Source organism: Crocodylus siamensis, chromosome 8 (assembly GCF_052110815.1).
Source record: "Crocodylus siamensis isolate JL-2025a chromosome 8, ASM5211081v1, whole genome shotgun sequence".
Taxonomy (NCBI): domain Eukaryota; kingdom Metazoa; phylum Chordata; order Crocodylia; family Crocodylidae; genus Crocodylus; species Crocodylus siamensis.
Window position 1 is genome coordinate 38,812,902 of NC_143402.1, and position 27,513 is coordinate 38,840,414.

At 49.2% G+C, this 27,513-nt stretch overlaps 1 long non-coding RNA gene across 9 annotated transcripts; it reads left to right on the forward strand.

The window, feature by feature from the left end:
- Positions 1 to 5,984: 5,984 nt before the first annotated feature.
- Positions 5,985 to 26,361, forward strand: LOC149858280 (uncharacterized). 9 transcript variants are annotated; one of them, XR_016444030.1, is made up of 10 exons: positions 5,985 to 6,106; positions 6,260 to 6,373; positions 6,489 to 6,629; positions 6,988 to 7,121; positions 7,389 to 7,721; positions 7,827 to 7,950; positions 22,334 to 22,596; positions 24,304 to 24,376; positions 24,576 to 25,784; positions 25,972 to 26,361. It is a non-coding gene; the product is annotated as an uncharacterized LOC149858280 (long non-coding RNA). The 9 variants fall into 9 exon arrangements; XR_016444031.1 differs by lacking the exon at positions 5,985 to 6,106 and having other exon boundaries at positions 6,122 to 6,373; positions 24,576 to 24,644; positions 24,720 to 25,784; XR_016444032.1 differs by lacking the exon at positions 5,985 to 6,106 and having other exon boundaries at positions 6,122 to 6,373; positions 24,576 to 24,719; positions 24,825 to 25,784; positions 25,972 to 26,360.
- The last annotated feature ends 1,152 nt before the right edge of the window (positions 26,362 to 27,513 follow it).

The window sequence follows — 27,513 nt, forward strand, 5'->3', positions numbered from 1 at the left end:
TGGACCCTCTCAATGTTGTCCTCATTCCTCCTGAAATGCGGTACCCAGAACCGGACACAGTACTCCAACTGGGGTCTAAGCAAGGTCGTATAGAGGGGAAGGACCACCTTCTTGGACCTGCTTATGATGCATCTGTGGATGCATGACAAGGTGCGGTTAGCCTTACTGACTGCATCCCCACACTGCCGGCCCATGTTCATCTTGGAGTCAATAATGACTCCAAGATCCTTTTCTGCCTCTGTGCTAGTAAGAGGAGAGTTCCCCAGTGTGTAGGTATGCTGCTGGTTCTTCCTCCCCAGGTGCAGCACCTTGCACTTGTCAGTGTTGAAACCCATCCTGTTCTCATCCACCCATCTCTGTAACATGTCCAGATCTGATTGCACCTCCCCCCACATCTTAGTGTCATCTGCGAATTTGAACAAGGTGCTATTCACCCCCTCATCCAAGTCACTGATGATGGTGTTGAACAGCGCAGGTCTGAGGACCAAGCCCTGCAGGACACCACTGCCCACTTTCTTCCAAGTCAAAAAAGACCTGTCCACCACCACTCTCTGCGTAGGGTCACCAATTGGCTGGAGGGCCAATCTGACCAGGTAGGGATCGATACCACAGTTGCCTAATTTTTTTAATGAGAATGGGGTGAGAGACGGTGTCAAAGGCTTTTCTAAAGTCCAGAAAGACTATGTCCACCGCATGCCTGCCTCCAAGGATTTAGTGACTTGATTGTAGAAGGCCACCAGGTTGGTCTGACAGGACCTGCCTCAGATGAACCCATGTTGGTTGCCTCTAAGCATACACTCCCCTGCTGGTCCCTCACAGATGTGCTCCTGGATAATTTTCTCAAATAGCTTCCCCAGGACTGATGTAAGACTAACAGGCCTATAGTTTCCTGGGTCCTCCCTCCTCCCTTTTTTGAAAATGTGGACCACACTGGCCCTCTTCCAGTCCACCGGCACCTCTCCAGACCACCATGAATGCTTGTAAAGCTGTGCTGGGGACATGCAATGGCCTCAATTGTCTCAGCATTCTGGGATGGAGATCATCAGGGCCTGCTGATTTGGATGCATCCAGTCCCACCAGGAGGTCCCTGATTAGGTCCACTGTGACCCTAGGCCTGGCTGCACCTCCCCTGGGACCTTCAGGGATCATGATGGCGGGGATGACTTGGTCCCTGCTCAGAAAAATGGAGGCAAAGAAGTTGTTAAATAAGTTAGCTTTGACACGTGTTGTGACCACCAGACTTCCTAGCGTGTCCTGCAGAGGCGCTACATTACCCGGAACCTTCTTTTTACCCCCTATGTATTTAAAAAAGGATTTCTTATTGTCCTTGATCTGGGTTGCTGGTCCCAGTTCCATCTTCACCTTATGCTTCCTAACAGTCCCCCTACAAACCTAAGCAACAGCTGTATAGTTCTCCCTGGTGATGGCCCCTCTCTTCCATTGAGTGTATGCCTCGTTTTTAGCCTTGAGATGTTCCTGGATGCTTTTTGTTAGCCAAGGGGGCTTTTGAGCACGCTCTTGCTCCCTTTGACCCTTGTTGGGATTGCCACCCTTTGAGCTTGGAGGATCATCTCCCTAAGGAATGACTACTCTTCTTGGACTCCCAACTCCCCTCCCCTCTGGGACCTCAGTCTCTCCCCGACTAATCTCCTTACCTCATTGAAATCTGCCCTCCTGAAGTCCAGGGTTACCGTCTTGCTGCAGGCCTTTGCATTTCCTGCGCTGGATGGTGAATTCAGCGCAAGATGGTGAATTAACTAAGGGAGACCACTACTTGTGTTTCAGTCTGAAGGAAGCCCCCAAGTTCTTGAAGTGGGTCAAGTACCCTTGAGGGCCGCTAGGTCTGTGTTTCCCAGGGGGCACAGTACCAGGATCAGTCCAGACCCTGGGTGGTGGCAACACTACCCCCGGGCTAGCGGGTGTGCTCCAGGAAGGGGGTCAGCTAGATGTGAGGCACCCCTGAGGAAGCACTTGGAACCTGAAAGGTGGTCGGCCACAGTGAGATACATGGCTCAGTGCAGGAGCACCCCCTACTGGCCCACCACAGGGTCCACCCTACCTCGGGTCCAACCACAGGAGGGGGCTCCAAGCACTCTGCTTGCATCCCCCTGGGACACTAGGCTTTGAGCAAATTAGCCATTGTAAGGGAAAAGCTGGGAAATGAAGCAAGTAAGGCCAAGCAACAGAGCAATGGAATATCTGATGATGAGTGCTGTAGGCAGAGTGATCCTCACTGCTGTTTCCTTCATAAAGTCATGGAGAAAGGGGCAGTGATCTGGCCACAACCCCCACTCTTGTGGCTCCTGTGGCCATATGGGATGTTTACTAGGGCTGTGAGAAGCTTCGATCTGATTCTATTCAGCTGAGATTTGGTCCCATTCAGTGGCTGAATCTCTGAATCCAAATCAAATCAGAGAAGCCTTTAATCTCTTTAAATCAAATCAGAACTCTCTGAATTGATTCAGAGTGATTCAGAGATCTGACATAGACACTGCTTTAAATGTTTTTTCTACATACCTCTAGGTAGCAGGCGGCTTGTGAAAGCTGCAATGTTGGGGTGCATGGAGCATGCCACAGAAGCAGGGGGGGGCTCCCCAGCATGCTCGGCAGTAGACCAGCACTTCTGGTCCAATTCCAGGTCCACAGGAGAGCACGCTGGGAGGCTCACCTGTGCCCCTCCTGGCTTGGCGACTGGTGCTTCCTGGGTCTGGGGAGGGCACCCAGGGTTCCCCAGTGCCTGATCGCTGAGCCGAAGGGAGGTGGGCAGGCCCCCCCAGCATGCTCCCTCGTGGACACAGAAGTACTTCTGGTACACTTCTGGATTTGCTGCCAAGCATGCAGGGGGCCCCGCCGCACTCCTCTGGGATACTCCATCCGCTCCAGCATGACAGCATTCACAAGCCGCGTTGGTACCTTGAGGTATATAGAAAAAACATTTAAAGCTGTGTCTATATCCAAATTGCTGATTCTCTTAATCAGCATCAAATCTTCAGATCCTGATCCGAGACAGTGATCCAAATCAACGAATCGAATCGCTGTCCCTGATTCAGGCTGAATCTGAATCTAATAGGGCCCACTTCGCACACCCCTAATGTTTACCCAACCCTGATTTCAAATTCTGCGGTGCTAGTAGCTGCATTTTATTTTGGCTGTGCCCTAGCACACTTGTCCATGATATTGGCTTTATCCCACTAAAGATATTCCTGTTTGTTTTTACTTTCATAATCTACCACAACTAATGAAGTACATCAACGTTATTTACCACATAATGGCTTATTATGCTATAACAAATAAAAAGCGCTAGGGGGTATGTCATAACAATTTTACCCTTCTGCCCTTGAAGTACTACTTTATGCCAGAGGGCATTTTTGGATAAGATTTGGTATTTTAGCCGGATGATTTTGTTGGGTTTGCTTTTTTTGGGGGTGGGGGGTGGGGGCGGGGAATTGTTGGCAGCTTTGCTTGAAAGACACACAGTATTTGGTTTTTTTGAGCTCAATATGCAGTGGTCCCTGCCTCCCCTGCAAAACCTCCCGCTTTTCTCTGGGCACTTTTTGCACAGGGAATTGCTGGCTGGGACCAGAAATCTTTTCTTGCAAATGTCTGCAAGAGCCTGCCTTCCTCCCCCTCAAGTCTGGCATAGTACTGGGGGTCTGTACCACAGGCCTGTGTAGCAGGGTGGGGTCCCTAGGAGTGGCTGTGTTACCCCTAGGCTCCTTAACCATGCCAGTCTTGCCCTACAGGCACCCTCTATCTCGCCCGCCATGTCTTGTTGGTATAATTGATACAGGGAGGCTGCCCTTGATCTTTGGGTTTAGACATGGTCTGGCTAGATCTTGCTGAACCCTGTGGTTCATAGACCCCTTGGTGTACCACATTATGGTGTATGGTGCCTGAGTCTCTCAGCCTTATGGGCTATATGCGTGGCTCCAACCACCCTTTTACCACACCCCAAGCCTTGCAAATGGTACTGACATTGTCTTGCATAGGCCTCATAATTTGGCCCCTTGCCCTCACTGGGCTCTCCACTGCCCTTGTCTCTGTGACCCTCGGCGCCGGGCTCTGCACACCGCAAAATGCTGCGCCCTCTCTGGCACCGGGGTCTGTGCCCCCAAATGCTGCATCTTCTCTGGACCCGGGGTCTCCACATTACAGTGGGCCCCCAATGAGGCCTCATCCTTCCCCAAATAGCCTCACCCAAACCACCAGTGTTATCAGACAGCAACCAAGCAACAGCAATCAAACATAAGCCCCTGGGCTATAACATAGCAAAGTGCTATGCCCCTTTAAAAGAGTCAAACTCCTTCTCTAATACTGGGTACCTGTAGGTGAGGGTACCTTATGGGCCCCCGCTACCCCATTAGCCCTAAGAGTAGCATATCCTAAGCTGTAGCATCCCTGAGCCCTTTCTTCCTGAAGGCTCCTTCCTCTTCAGCTGCTGGCAGAGAACTGAACTGCCTAGTCCCAGCCCTAGGGTTTATATAGGCCTAGGGCCCTGCCTCTTCCAGCCAGCTAACTAGGTGCAGGTGCGGCCAATTCCCTCATTAGCCATTTGTCATGACAACCTGCACCTGGACTCTTATCTGGCTCTTCGTGTTCCCTCTGCTCTAAGAGGAGCAGGCACCTTAGTGCCCCGTGACAGCTTCCCAAAGGGGCTTTCCCCTGCCTAAGCCTGGTCCCACAGCAGTTCTGCCTCCTGCTTTTTCTGGATGCTTGTTGCGCTGGGTGTGGGGTACACTTTGGGTTACACAAGGGTACACAAAGGGTCTGGCTGCCTCCCTGGGCATTGGCATCTGGATATCACAAGCATTGCATTTCCCAACCACTTTGCAAAGCCACGCAAAGGGGCTGCCCCCTGAAAAAAAATTCCTTCTATTTTTTGCACAGGGAACAATTTTGTTTTGGTGCTTTTTTGAATGGGGCTTTTCACTTGCATTTCCAGCCCACGGGAGCTTTCATGCATTTTCCAGGCCATCACCAGACTGTCTGGGTTGGGGTTTTTTTACACCAAAATGATGCTGGTGGTGGTGGGAGGTTCCTGCCCCTTGAGGGCCTATAAATTTGGGGAGCAGTGATCAGGGTGCATATGTTATATCAATGAGAGAGTTTTGATGTGGATGAGAGATGGCAGCACACGAGAGGCAGAAGGACTCAGCCCAGAGGAAGACTTGTCTCTGGGTGGCACAGGAATGCAAATGCAGCGTGCACCTGCAGAGCCTCAATCATACAATCCCGTGCCACCCGGCCCAAGGACTTGGTGGTAACCTTTTGCTCCGTCCCTTAGGGGAGGTGTCACCGATCTCCTGGTTCAGGCGGTCTTCCCCCTCCTTATCCTGCCTGCCACAACTTCGATGATATTTCAGTGGTGGAGGGGTACGACTGTCTGATCCTGGCTGCCTCCCCGTGGCCAAGGAGTGATGTTCTTCACGAGGCTCCCACCTTCCCTGTACCTCACCCTATCCCAGCCTCAGCGGTGTGTTATTGTGGTTGCCAATGACTGAGCCTTACTTGATGTAGGGTCCCTCCTGATTTAAGTCAGGCCTAGGAAGAGGGCCCAATAAACCCAGACCTTTTCCTGACTCAGCTTAGGGGCCCTAGCTCCCTCTGGCTGTGATGTTCACCAGTAACGACACTAAGAGTGATAATGGAAGTGATACCAATGATAATAATAATAACAATAATAGGTCCACCAAGAGGCTACGGTGACCTTACTACAACACCCCTTCACAACCTTCCTTATATCTCTGCCCAGGCATGCCTAGCACAGTGCCATCCCTTTAAACCTCAACTACTCTTCCCCTTAAGGGCTACTATGCAAGCTCGGGTGGGGATTTTCTCCCATAAGTATGCCCTCTACGTTCCTCGATGAAGGAGCCCTCCCTCGACAGGGTTCCAGTCTGTGTCCTCTGTTGCAAGCGTGAGGGTCTCAGTTGGCCTTCTTATACGGATACCTCTTGCTTCGTACTTCTGTCGGCCTCGAGCCCCAGTTGACGAGGTCGCTCCTGTTGGCTCCCCTCGCGGCCCGAGGGTTATATACAGCCGGAACACCCGCGTCTTCTCAGGTCCGCCGGCAGCGACTCCCCCGGACACGGTTCGGATACCTTTTGTAAGCCCAGAGCAGCGCCCCCTGTTCCCTCTACTGCCTAAGTGTCCCCGAGGGTTCTTCTCTCATCACCCTCTTGCCACCTCTCCTCCCCTTCGGTCTGCCTATTTCCCCTTCTTATACTCCTGGGTCGGTTCTCCTCCCCCTCTCTCCCAGCTGTTTCCCCTTTAAGTGAACTGCGGCTAATGAGTCGCGTGGGCTCTGCCACCTCTTTCCGCTCCGCCGCGGTTCCCGCCGCCGCTTCCAGTCCCGCCGCGCCTCGTGCTGCCGGTGAGTTGTTTTTACTCATTCTTCCTTTCTCCTCCCTCTCTCTGGGGTGTGCTGTCCCCCAGGGTCCCTCTTTGACCCTTCGGGGTTCAAATCTCCCCCTTGTCCCGGAACACAGTGGTTCGATAAGAGTACAGTCTGCGTTGCTTGCTGCTGATGTTGGGTGCAGTGCAGCTAGAGTGCAGGATGAGAGCTGCTTAGCAACACTTGTCAAAAGAGGACACTGCGACATGTTCCACAACGGCATGTTTACGCATTGGTAAGTGACACCAGACACTTGTCTGTGTCCTGAGGGTGGGGGGTTGCATTGTTTACTTTAATTTGGATGTAAATAGGTTTGGTGGATTTCATTGCCATGAAGGAAGGTGCAAGGTATTGCATAGCATGAAGCCCTGCAATTGTAGCTCAAGATTTGGGGGGGGGGACACCTTTCCCCCACTTACTCAGCCATCAGCTGCCTTCTCCATTTCCCCATGCTCCCTTCTCCCTCCCCTCCCCATACAGGATGGCTACCCCCATTTCAGGGCAGGAGGCACTGCACAGTGGCTTTCCCATAGAAATTCTTGTGCTCTTAACTCCACCCATCCCCCTCTGCCTTCCCTCCCTCCTATTTTTAGCTCCTGATTGCTATGCTTCATGCTGCTTCCACCAGTCACAACAGGCAGAAAAGAAGAACACACTTATGAAGCCTGAGACAGAAGCCTGAAGCCACTTCCGTCTCAAGTGACAATGCTGGCAATGTCACTGCCAGGTGCCTATTCTCTACTCTTAATATCCTTAGATTCATATTCATAATACTGAAAAAGCATATGGGAATTCACCATTAGCAGTGTCTGTATAGAATTTCAGCCTCTCTCTGCCATGACGTAGACAAGTCCTCTTATTGTGCGACTACATCAGCAACTAAACATGCGTTTCAAATAGTGATTTTAAAGTTGAAAAGTTAATATTTCGGTTTAATATATGAACATGCCAATATTTACCAATACATACATTTTTTTTTTTTGTCTCTGTTTAGGTTGTGTTTGTTTGCCTTACTTCCAGGTTTACCTGCTGCTCAGCTGCCCCGCCTACAGTGTGCAAGATTTAAAAATGCAGAAAAATTACAAATGTTCAGGTAGTCCAAGCAGCTACTTACTGAAATATGCTTCATTAACTCTTTTCAAAGATGATGTATACAATATTCCTTTTTTATTTTTTTGTTTATATGCCAAAAATTTTTAGTTCACTGTTTCACTACTTGGGCCCGGTGTACTCTCCATCCAGATACAAAGGAGCACAGTCATTTCTGGGTGCTGGGCAAGAAATGAAATGACTGACTTTTGTGCAATCTGTTCACTTTGTCCAGCAGGTACAGCAAAATAATTAGAATAAAGTTATGGTATTAGAAAAATACAGTACCCTAATGAGCGTAATCAAAATATCTCATGTGTCTGCTTTTTTTTGTCTGTCTTAGTTCTTCTGGTGGCTGCCCAAAGATGTGAGGTGCTGGACCCCAGACTGGACTGGGTGCCTATTTCCTAATAATTGTGCTCTCTTGTATCTTGTGAAGCCAGTGATCCCAAGTAATTCTGTCTATGGTAATGATTAAATTAATAATTATAATAATAATAATTGTAAAGGATACTAATAGGGCTGTGTGAACCTTCACTGGCTGTTTAATTTTGACACTGTTTTCATAGATTTCATAGATATTAGGGCTGGAAGGGACATCGGAAGATCATCGAGTCCAGGCCCCCCGCCCAAAGGGCAGGAAGTCAGCTGGGGTCATAGGATCCCAGCAAGATAAGCATCCAGTTTGCTCTTGGAGGTGTTCAATGTAGGTGGTTGAACCACCTCTGATGGCAGGGTGTTCCAGACCTTGGGGGCTAGGACAGTAAAGAAATTCTTCCTTATGTCCAGCCAGAAACGGTCTTGTAGTAGTTTGTGACCGTTCGACCTTGTCATCCCTTGGGGCGCTCTAGTGAACAAACATTCCCCCAGATCCTGGTGGTCACCCCTGATAAACTTATAGGTGGCCATCAGATCACCCCTGAGCCTGTGCTTTTCCATGGCTCTCAACCTCTTGTCGTAAGGTCTGTTTTCCTGACCTCTGATCATGCGCGTCGCTCTCCTCTGCACCCTCTCAGGCTTCTCCACATTCTTTTTGAATTGTGGAGCCCAAAACTGGATGCAGTACTCCAGCTGCCGCCTCACCAAAGCCGAGTACAAGGGGAGAATGACGTCCCAGGATTTGCTTGAGAAGCATCTATGGATGCAAGCCAGTGTTTTGGTTGCTCTACTATCCGCAGCATCGCATTGCAGGCTCATGTTCATCTTGTGGTCAATGATGACCCCCAAGTCTCTTTCTTCCGTAGTGCTAGCCAGCATAGCACTGTTGAGCCTATAAGGATGCTGCAGGTTTTTCTTCCCAAGGTGGAGAACCTTGAATTTTTCGGTGTTAAACACCATCAGGTTCTCGTCCACCCATTTGCTGAGCCTGTCCAGGTCAGCCTGGATCACCCGCCTGTCTTCAGGTGTGGATGCTTTGCCCCAAAGTTTGGTGTAGCTGGCAAACCTGGCCATTTTGAGCTCATGACAGTGAAATCAAAATGAAATAAAGGGCTTTGAAACAGCCTCGAAATGAAGCCTGGCTTTCCCCGCCACCAGACTGCACTCTGATTGACTCTGCCAGCCCCATGGAGCCCAGCCTGGTGGCGGGAGGCAGGCAGAGCTGATACTGCACTCTGGCTCAGTTCCATGGGGCTGTGAGCTGCTGGGAGCTGATTTTCCCAGGGCCCCACACCAGAGTCAACCCAAGAAGGATGCAGGGCCCAGGGCAAATCAGCTTATGCGGGTATGATCAGTCCTGCAGGACCAGCCTCCTGTCATCAAGCAGGCAGATCCGGGTCTCCCCTGCACCCCTGGAAGGCCTGCAGGGGCTGTGCCAGAATGCTCCTGGGGGTGCGGCCCCTGATCTGCCTGCCAGATGACAGGAGGCTGGTGCTGCCAGCTGGGGCCAGCAACAGCAGCAATCTTCCCAGAGCTGGGTGTAGGCTCCCAGTTGGCAGCACCAGCCTCCTGTGATCTGGGAGGCAGATCAGGGGCCCACACCCCCAGAAGCAGTCTGGCACAGCCCCTGCAGCCCTCCCAGGGGTGTGGGCAAGCCCCTGATCTTCCTGCTGGATAACAGGTGCTGCTGGCTGGACACAGCCTGTGCCGGGAAGATTGGTACTGCCGCTGGCCCCAGCCAGCAGCACCAGTCTCCTGTCATCCAGGAGGCAGATTGGGGGCTTGCCCGCACCCCCAGGAAGGCTGCAGGGGCTGTGCCAGACTGCTTCTGGGGGTGTGGGCCCCCAGTCTACCTGCCAGATGACAGGAGGCTGGTGCTGCTGGCTGGGGCCAGCGGAGGCACTGATCCTCCTGGCACTGGCTGTGGAATAGCCTATGGGTGAAAAGGCAAAACAGCATTGAAACCATGAAAGAGTTTCAATGAAACAAAACAGAACAGTGCTTTCAAAATTAAACTAAACTCAAAACAAAACACTGTTCCGTCAAAATGGAAGTCAAAGTGGAACAATGCTGTTTTGCACAGCCCTAGATAATAACAATACTTGAGCCAGAAAGTCATTTTAGTATTGATTGCACACTTCCTTCCTTCCTTCCGCATGCTGTGTGAACCTTCAGCCCCTGATTTGATTCAGCGAACATTTGGCCCAATTCAGTGGTCGAATCTCAGAATCCAAATCGAATAAGAGGACCCTTTAATCTCTCCTAATTGAATTGGAACCCTCAATCTATTCAGAGAGATTCAAAAAGATTCAGAGATTCAGAAATAGACTCAGCTTTTAAATGTGTTTTCTACATACTTCTTGGTAGCAGGGGCTCATGAATGCTACAATGCTGGGGCGCATGGAGTGTCCCACAGAACCATGGGGGGCTTCCCAGTGTACTCGGCAGCAGACCCAGAAGTGGACCAGAAGCACCTCTGGTCCACTTCTGGGTCCACTGGGGAGCGTACAGGGAGCCCCCCTGTGCCCCCTGGCTTAGTGACTGGTACCTCCTGGGTCTGGGGAGGGCACCCAGGGTCCCTGCACAACTGATCGCTGAGCCAGGGAGGCATGGGAGGGCCCCCCAGCATGTTCCCTGACAGACCCGGAACTGGACCAGAAGTACTTCCGATCCACTTCTGGGTTCCCTGCCAAGCATGTGGTGGGCTCCCCTGCACTCCTGTGGGATGCTCCATGCACCCCAGCATCACAGTGACCATGAGCCATGCCAGCTACCTCAAGGTATGTAGAAAAAAACTTTTAAAGTTGTTGTGTCTATGTCCGAATCACTGATTCTCTGAATCAGCATTGAATCTTCAGATTCAGCCAAATCGAATCAGGGACAGCGATCTGAGTCAATTAATTGAATCACTGTTCCTGATTTGGGCTGAATCTGAATTCAAATTGAATAGGGCCTGCTTCACACATGCCTAATACATAAATACATTCATTGTAACTAAATAAATATATAATGAATATATAATAAATACATAATAAATAAAATAAATACATAAATGAATACATCAATAAATAAATACGTAAATCTGGGTGCTCTTTATCACCCTCAGTGGGCCTGAGTCAAAGGCCTCTGTCTGGTCCCATGGCTGCTGGTTTTAGCACCTTTAGTGGTGCTCAGGCTGGGCAAAGTTCTGCCCTCCCCCCTTCTTCCCTGTTGCCTCTTAGCACCCAGTTCTTCCACTGGTATGTACCCCAACTACAGGCAGCAGACTTAACTCATTTTCTTGCACCTTCCAGTTGACTTGGGTAAGTTCTACTAGTGTACCATGGGTTTCAGCTAAAAAGCAATTTTTGGTCTGCATATTTCCATTGGGGGAAGAAGCACTGGAGCTAACAGTTATTTTCTCTGAATTTCCTTTACTGCAAGAAGTTCTTTCCTCAGGCCTGAAACAAGGCAAATCTGGCTGCTCTTACCACTGTCAGTGGGGCTTGGTCAAAGGTCCTCAAAGTCCTTCCTCCTTCCTTCCCTCCCTCCCTCTTGCCCCAGGGTTGAGGGCTCGGCTCTTAGCATCCTGGGTGGTGTGCGAAGCATCTCCTTCATGGTTACTGGCAATGTCCCATCCAGTGAACAAGCCCTCAACACTGGAAGATTTGCTCATTTTGAATGCAGATCCAGATGATACTGCAATGTTCAGACTGTCATTACAGCCTGGGCTGCAGTGCTCCTAGTGGAGGTCTTGGGTAAAGGACCTCCCTCCCTCCCTCAAATAGGCAATCAAATAATAAATAAAACAAGCAATAAAATAATCAATGAAATTATCAAAAAAGCAATTAAAATCAATCCAAAAAGAAGTCAAATCTTCAATTACAAAATTAATCAAATCTAATAATCAAGCTAATAATTAATCTAATAATCAGAAATAAAAAATCCATTTAAAAAAATCAAGTAATCAATAAATCAGATAATCGATGTAATAATCCATCTAATCAATCAATAACGTGGGTTTCACCTAAATGCGGTCTGCACATTTTCCGAGGGGGGAAGAAGCTTTGAAGTGAGCAGTCATTTTTTCTGAATTTCCTGCACTGCAAGAAGTGCTTTCCTCAGGTCTCCAACCTGGTAAAGCTGTACACTGCAGCATGTGTGCCTTTTTAAAAATAATTTTTGTTACAGTGTAGTTTTTCCAAGAACTTCCCTCCCTGTTCCCTGCTGCTGCATGGTGGATAAAAATATCAAACAAGCCTTCAATCAGTCAAATAATCAAACAATCAATCAAGTAATCAAATTATCAAAAAATCAATAAAAAATGAAATATATTTTCAATTACAAAATTAATAAAATAATCTAATAATCAATCAGAAATCAATCAAAATCAATAAAACATCAAATACTCAAGCAAATAATAAATCTAATAAACAATCAACTTATCAATCAAGTAATCAATCAAATAATGAATCAAACAATCTGTGATGTCTCTAGAGGACGCTGTGAGTACAACACCACCCCCTTGGTTGGGGTCTCCCAACTCACCTGCCATGACTTGTTCTTACCTAAAGAGAAAGAGGGGGTTCAGTGGTTTTCTTCGTCCCCTATAGACCTGAAGACGGGGTACTCACAGAAGTGCTGCAGTGTTTCTCAGGGCTCCGCCTCCCCTACACCCTGTCCACTCGCCAACAACACACGTTCCATTCGTTGTTCCGTCAATCTCTAAGTCCCTTTTACTATGGGAGTCTGGCATCAGCTTCGGCAAACTGGCTGGTTGCCTAGATGTTAATGCATGTGGAGCCTCAGTCCCTGATCCCAAAGGGCTGAGCTCCCAGTGTTTGGCGTCCCCCCTGGTCTGAGGGAGAGGGACGTTTCTATGAGCTTAGGAATTGAAGGGGCTGGGGATTGTACGTCTCCAGTCTGATGCCAGACATTACTACCCCTGCCTTTGATGCAGGGGCAGTGTCTGCAGGGCTGCTACTACCAGTCTCCAGAGCCTCCACCTGCCCAGTGTGCTCCCAGCTGGCTCTTTCCCTCTCCCTCCTCACCGACTCCCAGCGGGGTGTTTAAATTTCCCGCAGCAGCAGCAGCAGCAGCTGCTGCATTCAGCCAGGCACCGCCCCACCTAGAAAGCAGCCACTTGAAGAGCCAGCGTAATGCAGGCTTGCGCAGCTCCTGCTCTGCTTCTGCTTGTCCCAGCAGTAAGTTTGCTGGGGTACAAGGGGCTTGCTTGCTCCCTCCAGGAAAGCCCAGGCCTGTCCCCAGCATCCTCAGTGCCTGTGGGGGCTTCTCACTGCCACACAATCCTAGTACTCAGATTCCCTTCTTCATGGCATTTTCATTGATATCCATGCCTGTCACCATAAATGATTTCATCTAAAATTTCAATTTAGGGTGTCACTGGTATGTGTTGTCGGGCTTTCGCCCCTTCTTGACTGGTGCATTGCCCCCAGCGATGTCAGGTTGAGATCCAGATTTGGCACCACCTACGTGGTTTGGTTGCTGCTCCAACTCATCTGCCATACCTTAGATGTTTTATTTTTCTTGGGAGACAGTTCCCAAGAAAACTGTTCCCCCCAAACACACACCAGGTGGAGAGGCTGATGCCTCCACTTTCCCCCTGACTGCCCTGATTTGAGGTGGCTGGGGTGGTCAATGATTTGTGGCACCAAGGCCCTGTTGGATGATGGGGCTCAGGCCTCCTCCCAGTTGTCCTCCACCACGGCCTTGTCTGAGGTGGATGGCCCAGGGGATGCAGGTCAGAAGCAGTCCGGCCCATCCTCTAAGAAGGGTGGGCCACCTGCCATGAAGAAGAAGAAGAAGAACAAAGAGAAGAAAGTGAAAGGGACCACTCAGGACACCCCATCCCTGCTGAGATCTTCTTCAGCTGAGGGGGGGGCCCTGCTGGAGAGCCTGGCCCTGCTCTGGATGTCATGTCAGTGACCCTGTTGACCAGGGATGGAGGTGGCTTGCAGGTGGGGGAGGCAAAGGCAGGGGTCACCAACCCCTCACCTGTCTCCCAACTTCCAGAGGCGGGTGGCAGTAAAAGCTATGCACAATGCCTCTCTTCTGGAGATCTGACCCAGGGGGTGGCAGAGGAGTCTGCTGACCTCTTGGTCATGTCCCAGGCTACCGAATTAGATGAGGTGGCTAGTGAGATGGGGATCCAGCTTTCTGAGTGTCGCAAGTGACCTCGAGAGCAGGATGACCTCTCTCCCCGCAAGAAGGTGGGGATTGCTCTTCGAGAACCAGTCCTTGACCTGGATGATCAGAGGAGGCTGATGGGTTTAGATATTCATGGTGTATATGCTGCATTTGTGGGTGAGCTCCCAACTAGGGTGCAGCCTCTCCGTGCATCTGCCGGAAATGTGCAGCCCATGTTGGCAGACCCCCCTTGGGTCGTTCCTGACTATGGGGGGGCTCCTGACCTTTTTGAAACAAACTAAAGGACAGAAGAACATAGTGGGGCGCATCACCCAATGGTGTGCAGATCCTAAAGTTTTTATCAAGGATGCCATAGCTGCAGCCAAACTTATGCAACAAGATCTAGGCACTCAGCAGATGGCTTACTGTCTGGAGAAGCTTGCACAGTGGGTGACAGACAAGTGGGGCCTGGCAGGGTCCCTGGAGTACAGTAGGGCATGATAGGCCTTTTCCCACCTGTCTCTGCTTTTTGCTCTGCTCTCAGGGGCTCGCTCTTCTACCTATGCCTTACCTTGCTATTCCTATCCCATACCCACATCCATGGCAACCACAACCATTGGCACCTTTAACATCAATGGCTGTCAAGATCCAGTGAAGTGGGAGGCCATCCTGGAGCTCCTGCGCCAGAAGTGGCTGGCTGTCGCCTTCATCCAGGAGACGCATTCCGACAGGCTCAACCAGTTGGCATGGCACACTGCCTGGCGAGGCCACTTGTTCCTGAGTCATGGCACTAACCTTAACGTCGGGGTTGCAACTCCTATCGTCACAACTACTGCATGATGCGGTGGCGTGGAAGATTGTCCCTGGTTGCCTGCTGACTGTCCGTGTCACCCTAGCGCAACACCATTTGTTACTCATCAATGTTTACGCACCTACTGATGGCCAGGAGAGGGTAACTTTCTTCAAGACCTTGGCTGCCCTCTTGCATGATGCTAGCGAGGATGATGACCTGCTCCTCATAGGTGGGGACTTTAATTGTACCACTGACACCCTGCTCGACCGTATGAGGCCTGAGCCTTGCCTACCCTCAGTCCATAAGCTGCAGTCGGTCTTGGAGACTGCAGGCCTTGTTGATGTCTGGTGAGTCCTGCACCCCGATGCACACCAGTACACCTAGGTAAGGATGAGTGCCAGTGGTTTCACTATGGCCTGCCTTGACTGTCTTTATGTCACCAGGCACCATCTGCCACTCCTACACAGTGGCCACATCATTCCCTCAGGCCTGTCAGATCATGGCCTGGCTTGCTGTGAATTGAACCTGCTGGGGGGAACTTGCGCATGACCACTCTATTGCCTTCTTCAAGACTCCTACTTCTGGGACTAATTCACCAGCTTTTGGTGGGGCTGGGAGGCCACAAGACTGAATTACTCCTGGAAGCTATGGTGGGATGTGGGCAAAGTACAGATACGTGCTTTTTGCCAGCAGTACATCCAGATGGCCACAAATGAACTGCGCCGCCGTATCAGAGAGCTGAAGGAAGATGTGGTAGAGCTCGAGGCTGCCCTGCTGGCTGCTGGCAGTGATGCGGTGCTGCATGAGAGCCTCTGGTTCCATAGGAAGTGCCTGCATGACTTGGCAGACAGTGTGGCCCGTGGAGTGAGGATCTGCAGCCACTGCCAAGAGCTGGCCGAAACAGATACCCCAACACACTTCTTCAACCTGGAGTGATGGTGGGCAGCAAGCAAAGTCTTAGATCACTTCAAGACCCCTGAGGACTGGGTAATCACTGACCCAGGTGAAGTACATGAGTACACTGTCGCCTTCTATCGTGACCTGTTTGTGACTGAGCCATCCTGCCCTGAGGCCACATATGCCCGCCTTCCATGCCTTTGTGCCCTAGAGGCCAGACAGCTTGAGCAGGAATTGTCTCTGACAGAGCTAGCAGCTGCCGCAGCTGGCCTTGTTACCTGCTGAGTTTTACAAGACTTTCTGGCCTCTTCTCGACCCTTGTCTTCTGTGTGTTTTCCAGGAGAGCCTTGCGGACAAGGTCATGCTGATCAGCTGCTGCCATGCAGTACTTGTGCTGTTGCCCATGAAAGGAAACCTTGGCTGCATTAAGAACTGGCAGCCGGTCTGCCTGCTGTATGCAGACTACAAGATTCTGGCCAAAGCACTGGCAACCCACCTTCACACTGTCATGGCCTCCATCATTGGGCCTGAGCAGAGCTACTGCGTGCCGGGCAGAACCATCCAAGACAACCTGTTTCTGCTGTGTGACCTATTCACAGCGAGCAAACTTCAGCCTGGAGATTGGCTTCATCTCTCTGGATCAGGAGAAAGCCTTCAACTGGGTGGATCACGTCTACCTCTTTCAAACCCTGGAGGCCTTTGGCTTTGGGCCCCTTTTCACCGGGGTCCTCCAGGTCCTGTATCAAGATACTTCCAGTCTGATCAAGGTGATTGGGGTGCTCTGTACCCCATTCCCCATATGCAGAGGCATTTGTCAGGGCTGCCTCCTGTCGGGCATGCTCTATGCCCTGGCCATTGAGCCACTGCTGCATGTGCTGTGGCACCACCTGAGTGGTGTGGCCTTGCCATCGGCCACAGGTCTGTCCATTGCCCCTCCACTCCACTATCAGCTTATGCAGACTATGTGACCATCTTCCTTAACACCCAGGAAGACATGGAGGCCCTGACAGATTACCGACAAGCCTATGAACGCACCTCCTCAGCCCATATCAACTGGGCCAAGAGTGATGCCCTGTTTTTTGGCACGTGGATCAGTGCAACCCCCCTCTCCCCCAGATTTGCCAGGGGGGCTCACCTGGTGCCGCAAGGGCCTTAAGGTCCTGGGTGTGTGTGAACGAGTCCGATTATGGCACTATCTTTTCTCATCTGCTCACCCACCTCCGGCCGGAAGTGTGCCGTTCCCGGAGCGGCATACGCCAGAACCTCCTGCCACGACTTGGATGGTTACTAGGTTCAGTGAATTCTTTCTAGCATGCGCCGGGCCAGAAATGAGACTTTCCCGTCACCTCAGAGGGGTGGTCCTTTGCCAGCCTCACAGCCGTTCTCATCCAAGTGCATGTCTTCTGCCTGAGCCATCTCCTTGACCCTGCTCAGTCGGCCTTGCTCTCGCCTGGGGCCTTGACCACCCTGCTGGACATGCACTCCGTCTTCAGCGTGGGCCGTCTCCTTTGCGACATCCAGGCTGCCTTTCCATTGGAGGCAGCAGCCACCCTGGATGACCATCTCTGGGTGGGCCAGGTCCCCTGTGCCACAGATGCCCTGAGCGAGGTTTTTCCTGCACTGCTAGTTACCCCAGCCAGGGCCAGTGAGCTAGCCAGTGGACCTGGCAACCTGCTAACGCTCCCTGTGCCTCCTGACAGTGATACGGGTTGCCCCTTTGTTTTCTGTTGGATGGAAGCCTATGTGCCTGGGTGGTTCATGTCCACCATGCCCAAGTGCTAGTGGGCTGCCCTGATACACCATGGCGACGGCGTCTGGGGCCGCCAGATTCCCCACCAGGCTACCTGGTGTGGTACACGTTGTATAAGCCGGCAACTGCCAAGAAGCCTGGCAACCTGCAGTGGCAGTTGCTGCATGGAATCCTAACCACTGGCACGTTTGTGTCCCGTTTTGACCCAGCTGCTGCGACGGCCTGCCCCTTCTGCGTGGGGGGTGTTGAGACCCTCTTTCATGCTTTTCTCCACTGTCCCTGTCTGCGGCCACTCTTTGTCACCCTGCAAGTGCTGGGCAGGAGTCTCTCAGAGACCACCTACGTGTGCTCCTACCCATACCAGGCGGCTGAGAAGGGCCCCATCTGCCTGGCCAACTTTTTACTAGGTCAAGCTAAGATGGTCCTCCTCAAGAGTCGCCAAAACCAGTTTGCCGGGACCGGCTCAGATGATGCCCTGCGGCTTTTCAGCCTCCTGGTGCAGGCATGCCACTTGCTGGAGTTTGAGTATGCTGTGCTCTGCCAGGCGGTGCCCGCCTTTGAGACATGCTGGGCCCTTGAGGGAGCGCTGTGTCATGTAGAGGACGGCCATCTCAAATACGCGCTCTGATGTCATGACCAGTCTGGGCAACCGGGCAGGCTCAGTGTTGAACTATGACTTGCAGCTCGTGCTGCACCCTGGGTCCTCATCAGGCTGCTTTTTTGCTTTCTTTTTGTGTAGGAAGTTGAAGGTGTCATCATGTGTATGACTGGATAGAGCAGAGTAGGAATTGTTTGTTTATAAAGGGCTTTGGTCTAGACAATGGCATGCCCAACTGCATAACAGCATGTTAGGCACGACGTGTAATACAGCAAAGGTTTCTGTCACAGTGCAATGTTATGAATGTAATGACATGGTGCTCTTGGTTTGATGGTAATTTGTTTGTCTTTGCTTTGTATATTGGACCTGGACCCTGGAGGGGTCAACTTTTTGTACCCCAAACCCCTGAAGGAGTTCAAAAGTCAAAAAGTTCTTCCTTCCTTCCTTCCTTCCTTCCATAGAAGAGACTTGGGGTGGGGGGCAGCAAGGCAAGGCATGCAAGGCAGGAGCAGGATAAAAGTTGAGGCACTGGAATGGAAGAGGCTTACTGGCTCTGACAAGTGGCAGGAGGGAAAACGCGGGCATTGCCTGCCTGACGGAGATGGGCAGGTGGGAAGGGGAGAGTCCCAAAATTCACAGCAAGGGCAGCCAGCAGCGAAGTATATGCAAACGCGAGGAATAATTTTTTTTGGAATCCAAATGAGTTGTATTTTTCATTAATCTGAACCTTGAACTAAATCACCAGTAAAAAGTTGCAAGATTAGCACCTGGTGTCTTGTTCAAGGGTTGCAACAGAAATTCCATAGATTTCCGAGTGAACCCAAGAGGCACCTGGTAGTGAAATCGTTCCAAGGCATGGAAAATGCCATCTTCACCCCTATGTCGGATACACATTGAAAAAATATGATAAAAATAATCCTCTTGGCACAAATTCAGTTGCTAAAAATAAAATATGTTGGAGGTGGTTTAAATTACAACAATCAGAAATGGCTAACACAATAAAACAAGGTGACAGTGTGAATCTCCAGGCGTGATTTAAGCTAGCAAAATGGCAATTTGTGTCGCATGGAAACAGGAAAAGTGCAATGTGGACAACTAGCCCTAGAGGTCAAGGGATGAAGAAAGGCTCTTTGCTTGTGTTCTCTCCCATTGCCCCTCCCTGCCTTTAGAGAGGCACCATTGCAGCCCCACAATTAAAGTTGAATTTAGGCTTGTACTTAAAGTGCAGAATCTTGCCTCTTGTTCAGAATGAAACCTATGGTGTCACCTTCCCTAAGAGTACAACATAGAATCCAGGAGCACAGCTTGGGTTTTCTGAGCACTTGCAAATAAATACTTGACACTATTAAAGGTTCAAATTGCTTGAAAACAAGCCCTTAATGTTGTTTTTTTTGTCCAGCAATTATAATTGTTTGGAGGCCCCCTCTAGCTACTGTTGTCTAGAAGTATAGTTCTTAGACAGTCAAATATTCACACCCATTCAATATTGTCACTAATGACTTTGAAATTTTCAAGGAAGTAGGCTCTAAATCAGTTGAGCCATTATAGGTTGCTGTAGCTATGGTTTCTGATGAGGCGCTTAGGTCATTCTTCAGTCTTGTCCAGTGAACACATGCAATGTATTTCTTTTGGTTGCAGCATCTGGTTTGTTCAGGGGGACATGCTTTGTGGTGGCTGTGCACAATGTATAGGATTTCTCCTGGCTGTGGATTGACCATGACTTGCTCTTTTCCTTATTGTCATGTTTATATTGGTGGTGTTACACATAGGATAACAAACTGTCTTGATACACTGGGCTAAGTTCTGGGTGTGCAGTGAGTTGGACACACGGAGTGTGGAAGTATGTACCCTAGGATGCATTAGAAAGATCTGTGCCTCCACGGACCCCTCTCAGACATAGTAAATCCCCACCTCCCACAGTTCTGACACTGTCTAGTCTAGTCCACAGTCTTCTGCACTTCACTGTAGGGACTTGCATTTGACTTTCTAATGTCCAATCAACTGCAAGACTGTTGTCTGTCACCAAGCTTCCAAGAACCCTCTCTTTTTATGGTGGTAACAGTGACCTGGCTTGCCACATTCAGACGTTATCTCCATAAGCCATACACTCCAGTAGGGACAAGAGAACTTGTTCTCAATTTCTTGGTAACCTCCCCAGCAAACTTGTAATTCAAGATTAGCTTGTGGGTAAGCCCCACAGGGAAGCTCTGCAGTAATTACAGTTTGTTTAGCTGGCTGCTATTTTAGGCGTGTCTTTGGTACAAAAAAATGTAATTATTTATTTGTTCTCTGATATAACTTTTTTCAGACTCTATTTTGAGGGTGGTCAGATACTGTCTGCACTCATTGAATTCTTTTAGTGTGCACATCACCTGAACAACAAAAAATGGTGACTAGGAATGTCTGTCCACTGCAGATAGTCCTGTACAATCACAATATTAATGCCATAGTTCCTTGATTAAACTGTAGCTCCTTATCCCCAGGGTAGGAGCCACAGCCCTGCAAGCCACACAACCCTTCAAAGGAAGGACCCATGAGAAGTCACTTATGCAGGTTTTTTGGACTCAGCCATCTAAAACAAGAGTATGAAACACTTTGCTTCACCCCCAGCCATCCCTGTTTTCCCTTCTTTCTCCTCATTGGTGCAGTCATAGCACCCAAGCCCTCTTTCACCACAGGATATTGGTAAATGTCCTTGCTAACTTTTTATCTTTATAGTTCTTACAAGGAAAGCTATCAAATGCATTTGCCATGGCAGCAGCATCTTTGGCTATCTTTCATCCTGTTCATGAAAGGCTCTTCTTATAGGACGTTACAGACTGGAATATGAGTGAGAATGTCCAGAGCCTTATTTTATTGGCCTTATTTTTGCATATACTGTATGTAATTTTTTTTATATATTGCTTTTACACTGCTCCTTGCACATCCTTTCATAGCGTCTGATGAAATGAGCTCTAGCCCATGCAAACTCTCTATCTCTCTATATATATCTCAACCTCAGTTAGTCTAGATGCAAATCTACCCTGTCTCCTAATTGTTTCTCAGTGGAAATCAGTGCCTTTGGTGCAAGCAGAATTGTATTACACTGGGGTGGGCAAAGTATGGCTTGGGCCAGATTCAGACCATCAAGGGATTCTATTTAGCCTGCAGTGGGTCCCTCAGCCCCACCTGGCACAGCCACAGGGGGCAGCCTGGGTCATGGCATGTGCAGCCAGTCCCACCACCCCCAGGAACAGGATGGGGTGGGGCGGCACAGCAGCGGGACTCACTTCCCAGCAGCCCCTGTGGTGCTGTCTAACTCTGCCCAGCTGCTGCTGCCAGTGTCTTTGCCACTACTGCCAGACCAGGCCCTGCTTCCCAGGTGCTCAGGCCCTTCCACACCGCACCCACCGGACAGGGCAGGCAGGCAAGTGTGTTCTCCATGGAGACTGGCCTGGGACCCCCATGGGCAGGGCGCACTCAGCCGGATGAATGGCTGGGGCCACAGGTGGGCAGGAAATGCCTGGTCCCTGCCTGTGAAACTGGCACCCATCACAGGGACATGTAGGGAGCAGATCATGGCTCTGTCTTGAGCTTCAGGCCTGTGCTGTCACTGCCCTGCAATCTCAGTCTTGGCCCTGGCCCTGGCCCTGGCTGCCCATAGAATCATAGAAAATGAGGGTTGGAAGGGACCTCAGGACGTCATCTAGTCCAACCCCCTGCTCAAAGCAGGACCAGTTCCAACTAGATCATCCCAGCCAAAGCTTTGTCTAGCTGGGCCTTAAACACCTCCAAGGATGGAGATTTCACCACCTCTCTGGGTAGCCTGTTCCAGTGTTTTACTACCCCCCTAGTGAGAAAATTCTTCCTAATATCTAACCTAAACTTCCCTTGCTGCAACTTGAGACCATTGCTCCTTGTTCTGTTATCTGCCACCACTGAGAACAGTTTAGCTCCATCCTCTTTCAACCCCCTATCAGGTAGTTGAAGGCTGCTGTTAAATCCCCTGCCAGTCTTCTCTTCTCTAGACTAAATAAACCCAGTTCCCTCAGTTTTTTGTCATAAGTCATGTCCTCCAGCCTCCTCACCATTTTTGTTTCACACTGTTGCCTACCCATGCCATCCAGCATAGGATCAGTTGCCATTCCCCCCTCCCCCCAGCCAGCAACAGCTCTCAGAAAACCCTCAAGGGGTCCTCCATCCCAAATAATTGCCCACCCCTGGATTACACTGACTGCTTCGACAACACATCTTAGATCTAAAGCACTATATTATTAAACCTACTTTGTTGTTATGGGTGATGTAACCTCCTTTTTTCAATCTCCACAGGTTATCGTTGCGTACATAGTAGGAATGCAAGTGGGGATTACGTAGACTTCTGAACTTCGTTTTCATTAAGTGATTATAAGGATCCCCAAGACTGAAACTACCTAGAACTTGATAAAGCTGAAAAAACATACATACAAAGGTATGAGAGAACATTAACCGACTGCCAAAGAGATGAAGATATTTCACAGTTCCTTAAAGACATGGCCCAGCCTTCTCAAACATGAATGGTTTGGATTATTTCCTGCGTTTTGCAGTTATATCAGGTATGAATTTTACCCAAACAAAAGATTTCTGTGTGAGGGAATAACTGGCATCTGAATCTTCAATTTATTAGCCTTTTGGTAATTATTCTACTGGTAGTTACCCCAATGGGTAATTATGTTAGAAAATTTAAATCGCTCCACTAAAATACAGAAAATATATTCTATGTATAGTGGCAGTTATAATTAGGAGACACACTCCCTAATTTAGAAGAGCTGGTAATTGGGAGATAGTCCCTCAGTTAAGAGCTAGCCAGTCAGTTAGAGGCAGTGTTTGTGGGAGTTGCTTACTGCTCTGGTATAAAACCGGTTATGTAGTTCTTCTCATTCATATGTGCCTATGTCCACTGAAACTGGTGATCACTATTTGGTGGCAGGTGAGGCAAATGAGAGGGAACTTGAAGGAATTTGAGATCCAAACTAAAAAAAAGTTGGAAACAGTGCAAGAGCAGCAATGCACAGTAATCTCACACAGTGGAATTTTCCATTGGTAAGGAGTCCTCAAAGGGAGAGAGAGCTTCCAGGTGGACATGAAGCAGGCTTTGCCTGCCTAGTTACAGTCCAAGGACAGTTAGTCATGGAAGTGTTGCAAGTTCCACGTGCCCTTCTGCCGTTGGACAATATATCAGAGAACTGGAGGGCATTCGGACATAAGTTTGAGTGGTTGCTAGTAGCCCCAGGGGCAGAAAAAAAAATGAAGTCCAAGTTCTCAGTCTTCTTGTATGATATGGGGAGGAATCCTTGGCTGTTTATAATACTTTTACCTTTCAAAAAGGTCCAAATCTGAATTAAGTAAAGTACTGTCCAGATGTGAGGAGTGCTGCATGCCAAAAAAGAATGGGACTCTTGAAAAAGACAGATTTTTTTTTATGTGCAACCCCACCCCCATAAAAAACCCAAACAACCAAAACAAAACAAAACAAAAAAACCCACACAACAGGAGAAAGTATAGACCAGTAAGTTTCTGAACTATAGAGACTGAGTAAGAACTGTGCTTGTGGGAACTTGACAGAATCTCCAATTAGTGATAGGATTATTTGTTGCACTGGAAACAGTGTATTAAAACAAATGTTACTGTGTCAGGGTGATTTCTCCCTAGGAAGGACTATCCAAATGTGCCAGGCAGTGGAGCTCAGTACACCAAAAGGAGTTGTCCATACAGTAGATGTGAAAGAATATGGCATGAAGAGGCAATTTTACACAGTGAAATTTTCCATTGGTAAGGAGCCCTCAAAGGGAGAGAGAGCTTCCGTGTGGACATACAGCAAATATGGAAGGCAGCACAGACCCAATTTTTGTGCTGCATTTGGAAATCTGTTTTACATGCAACAAAAGGAAGCAGGCTCTGTAGATCCCAAATATAAAAACCTCTAGTGCATACAGTCATTGGCAGATTTAGAATTTTTCAAATGGTGGGGTGCAGATGGTGAGATGCATCATTGCTGTTATCATGAGTATATTCTTGCAATTAGTCCCACTTTTTCACTCACCTGCCACACCTTTGGGAGAATAAATGTAATAACTAAACAAATGAAAGCTAATTGCAGGACTTAACATCAATCTTTGAGTCAACTTGTTACTTCTCACAAAAGGTCTCCTAAAGTGATAGCATCACTGCAAGGTCAACAAAGTCCAGTCTTATAGTCTTTGTCTGGTGAGTGGCTCCTAGCTGACCTCACCCTCAGTGGTACTTCTTTTAATCTCTTTCAGCTCCCGCCTCTGGTTGCTGACAGCTCCATGTTTCCCCACCTCCTGCAAGTGTCTCGCCTCTTTCTCGAGTCAGGTAAAGTGGCTCTGTGCTGCATGGTGTTCTCACAAATCAGGTAGCGCTATATAGCTCCTGTGCCTCCACACAGGTTCTCCCAGCCCTCTGGGTTGAATTTGCATTCCTCATCCGCTTCCAGGGGGTGTTTATTGAGGAAGTGTCCTTTTCAAGACCTTCCCCTTCTTATTTCTGGTTCATGGTTTATAATTTCTTGCAGGTGTTAGAATCTCCTGCCATGAGATGCTGGATGATGATGTCATCACCTCCAGTCCATTTTCGGCTTTTGGTAAATTTAACTTTCCCTTCTCAGTGTGACCGCCGGGTTTCAATTCCCCGCCCTCAAGTGGTTCTAATTCTGCAGGTAAATGACACTCCCCTCTTGGGATCACTTTGGGATTGAAGCAGTTCTCTCTCACCCCAGTCCCCGGCCTTGTTCTTGCCCGCCACAACTTGATGTTTCATTCAGTGTCAAGGTCGGTTTGTGGTACACTCCGTGGCCCAGGATCCCTCGGCGGTCACATGACGGGGCTCCGCCACCCCTATACCCCGGCCTCACACCATCTTTAGTGCGTTCTTCTTCTACAGGTGCAGGTATTCGGTTGTAGAGTACTATTTCCCACCCGGCCTGCCCCTGTCATTGTGCTCGGCACTAAGCTTCGCCCACGGTCCCTCTGGCCTCTCCCTGTTTGACCCCGGATGGGGTCTCTGGACAGGTTCTGGCCTCACCAAAATACCCTAGATCTCCCCTTCTATCAGGATGCCATCTCAGCTCTCCCTCCCCAACTGGAGATATCCCCTGCACCAAAACAACTTAAATCACACTACTCAGCCCTCGCTCGGCTGAGCCTTCTATCTAGACCTCACTGGTCCTTTTGAGCCGTGCTTGACCCCAGCCTTCCCAGTGCCTCCCTCAGCTCACTGCACCGGGACGTGGCAGCGATACCCGCCCGGCAGCCCCCTCTCAGGGTTCTCCAAGGGTTTCTCCCCCGTTGTGTGGCTGAGCCTATGCAGCGTCGCTCCGGCACTTTCCCTGTGGCCCACGCTACTGTCCCTCGTGTGCTTCGGCATGTCCTCCGCAGCCACGCTTCCTGCTCCTTCCTCGTCTTGAGCAACCTCCCACCACGCTGTTTGTCTTCACCCCTTCAGCACCTCTTCCACCTCCTCAGTCGTCCCAGTCGCCGCCTCTCTCGCCAGCAGAGCCAGTGGCTGTTCTCCCCAGGGGCTATCCGCCCCTCCCACTGTTGGAGCCAGTACCCGCTCTCCCGTGGGGCCATCTGTCCCTTCTGCAGCCACAGCTGCTGCTTTTAACTTTGCCGGCTGGCGGCTCTCAATAACATCACCGACCAGCGTACCTGCACAAAAAGGCGGCTGACGCGCTGTGCGGGTCTTTCCGTCGGCGTCGCATGCTCATCGTCCCTTTCTGCCGGTAAGTCCCGTTTATTATTTGGCTCCCCGGGACACTCAGTAACAAGGTCCAAGGGCTCCCTGATACATACCTCTCCTCTTAGTTCCTGTAACTAATAAATTCTTTTAAATCGTTATCATCTTTTTTTTTTAATCGCTTTTTTGTTCCAATGGAGCGTTTATCTTCTGTGATGGTATCTATTCTGCAGGTATCGAATGACACAGGAAGTTGGTGATCATATTCTTTTTTCTGGGTTGATGCTCTACTGAGAAATGAAAAGGCTGTAATGCCAGTGACCAGTGAATTATACGTGCCTTGTCAGTTTTTGCTGACTGCAGCCATCTTAATGGTGCATGGTCCTTGATTAATTATAAATGCTCTCCCTAGCAAATAATATCTAAAAAGTTCCCCCCCCCACCTGATGGCCAAACACTCTCTCTCTGTGGTGGAATACCTAACCTCAGCTCTTGAAAGTTGCTTGCTGACATAAGCTATAGATCTTTCTTTTCCTTGTACTCTTCGGAATAAGAAAGCTCCCAGAGCACTTCCTGAAGCATCTGTTTGTAAATAAAATACTTCTTGGAAATTGGGTTTGTAGAGTACTGCTTTGTTTTTTTACAAAGAGCCTGCTTGACCTCGCTGAAGGCCTTTATAGCCTGTTCAGACCATTGTAACTGACTTACCCACCCTCTTGTCATGTCTGTCAATGGGGCCACTAATTTGGAGAAAACTCGGATAAACCTTTGGTAGTAATTAGCAAACACTAAGAAGGACGTAAGCTGTTTTTGATTTCTAGGTAATTTATAATCACTAATAGTAGCAACTTTATCGGCTACAGGTTGTATTCAACCCTGTCCAACCTGGAAACCTAAATACTGATTTTCCTCCCTACCAAGTGGGCACTTTTTGGAGTTAGCAGTTAATCCAGCATGCTTTAACTCTTGTAATACTGCCCTCAGGTGGTGACAGGGCTGTACCCAGTCTTCAGAAAAAATTATAATATAATCTATATGTGCTGAGGCATAACTTTGATGTGGTGCTAAGATCCTATCAGTCAACCTCTGAAACAAAGCAGCTGCCCCATGCAATCTGAAGGGCATTCTCCTAAACTAGAAAAAGCCCCAGGGCATACCAACTGCCTTTTTTTCTCTATGTTGTATGGCCGTAGGGATCTGCCAATATCCCTTTGTTAAATCAAGTGTCGAAATGTACTTCTCTGGTCCTATCTTTTCCACCACGTCATCAACCTGTGGCATTGGAAAAGCATTAATAGTTGCTACTTTGTTAAGTTTCCTATAATCTACACAAATTCTCATCAAACCATTAGATTTTGGTACTATAACTAATGGAATTTTCCATGGGCTATGAGACTCCTCTATAATGCCCAGCTGTGTCATTTGACTGATCTCTTGCCTTAACAGACTGCCAGATATGACAAGGTAAACATGTCTAATGATTTCTCACTATACACCCAGCAGGAGTTTTTATATGGTGTTCTACTGCCTTCACTTCTCCTGGTTTCTCACTGAAAAATCTCGAAATTCTCTCACCAATTGCTCCTGCTCTTTCTGCTGTTTCACTAATAAATTTTGCCCCACTTTCGGATCTTCCTCTTTTAACTTGCACAATACGGGGTCTCCTATCACATCCAAATCTTGTGATTCAACCACTCCCTGCATAAGCCATCCTTCTTAATTGTGCCATTTTTTCAACAAATTAACATGACAGTTTTGTCTTCTTTTCACAGGTT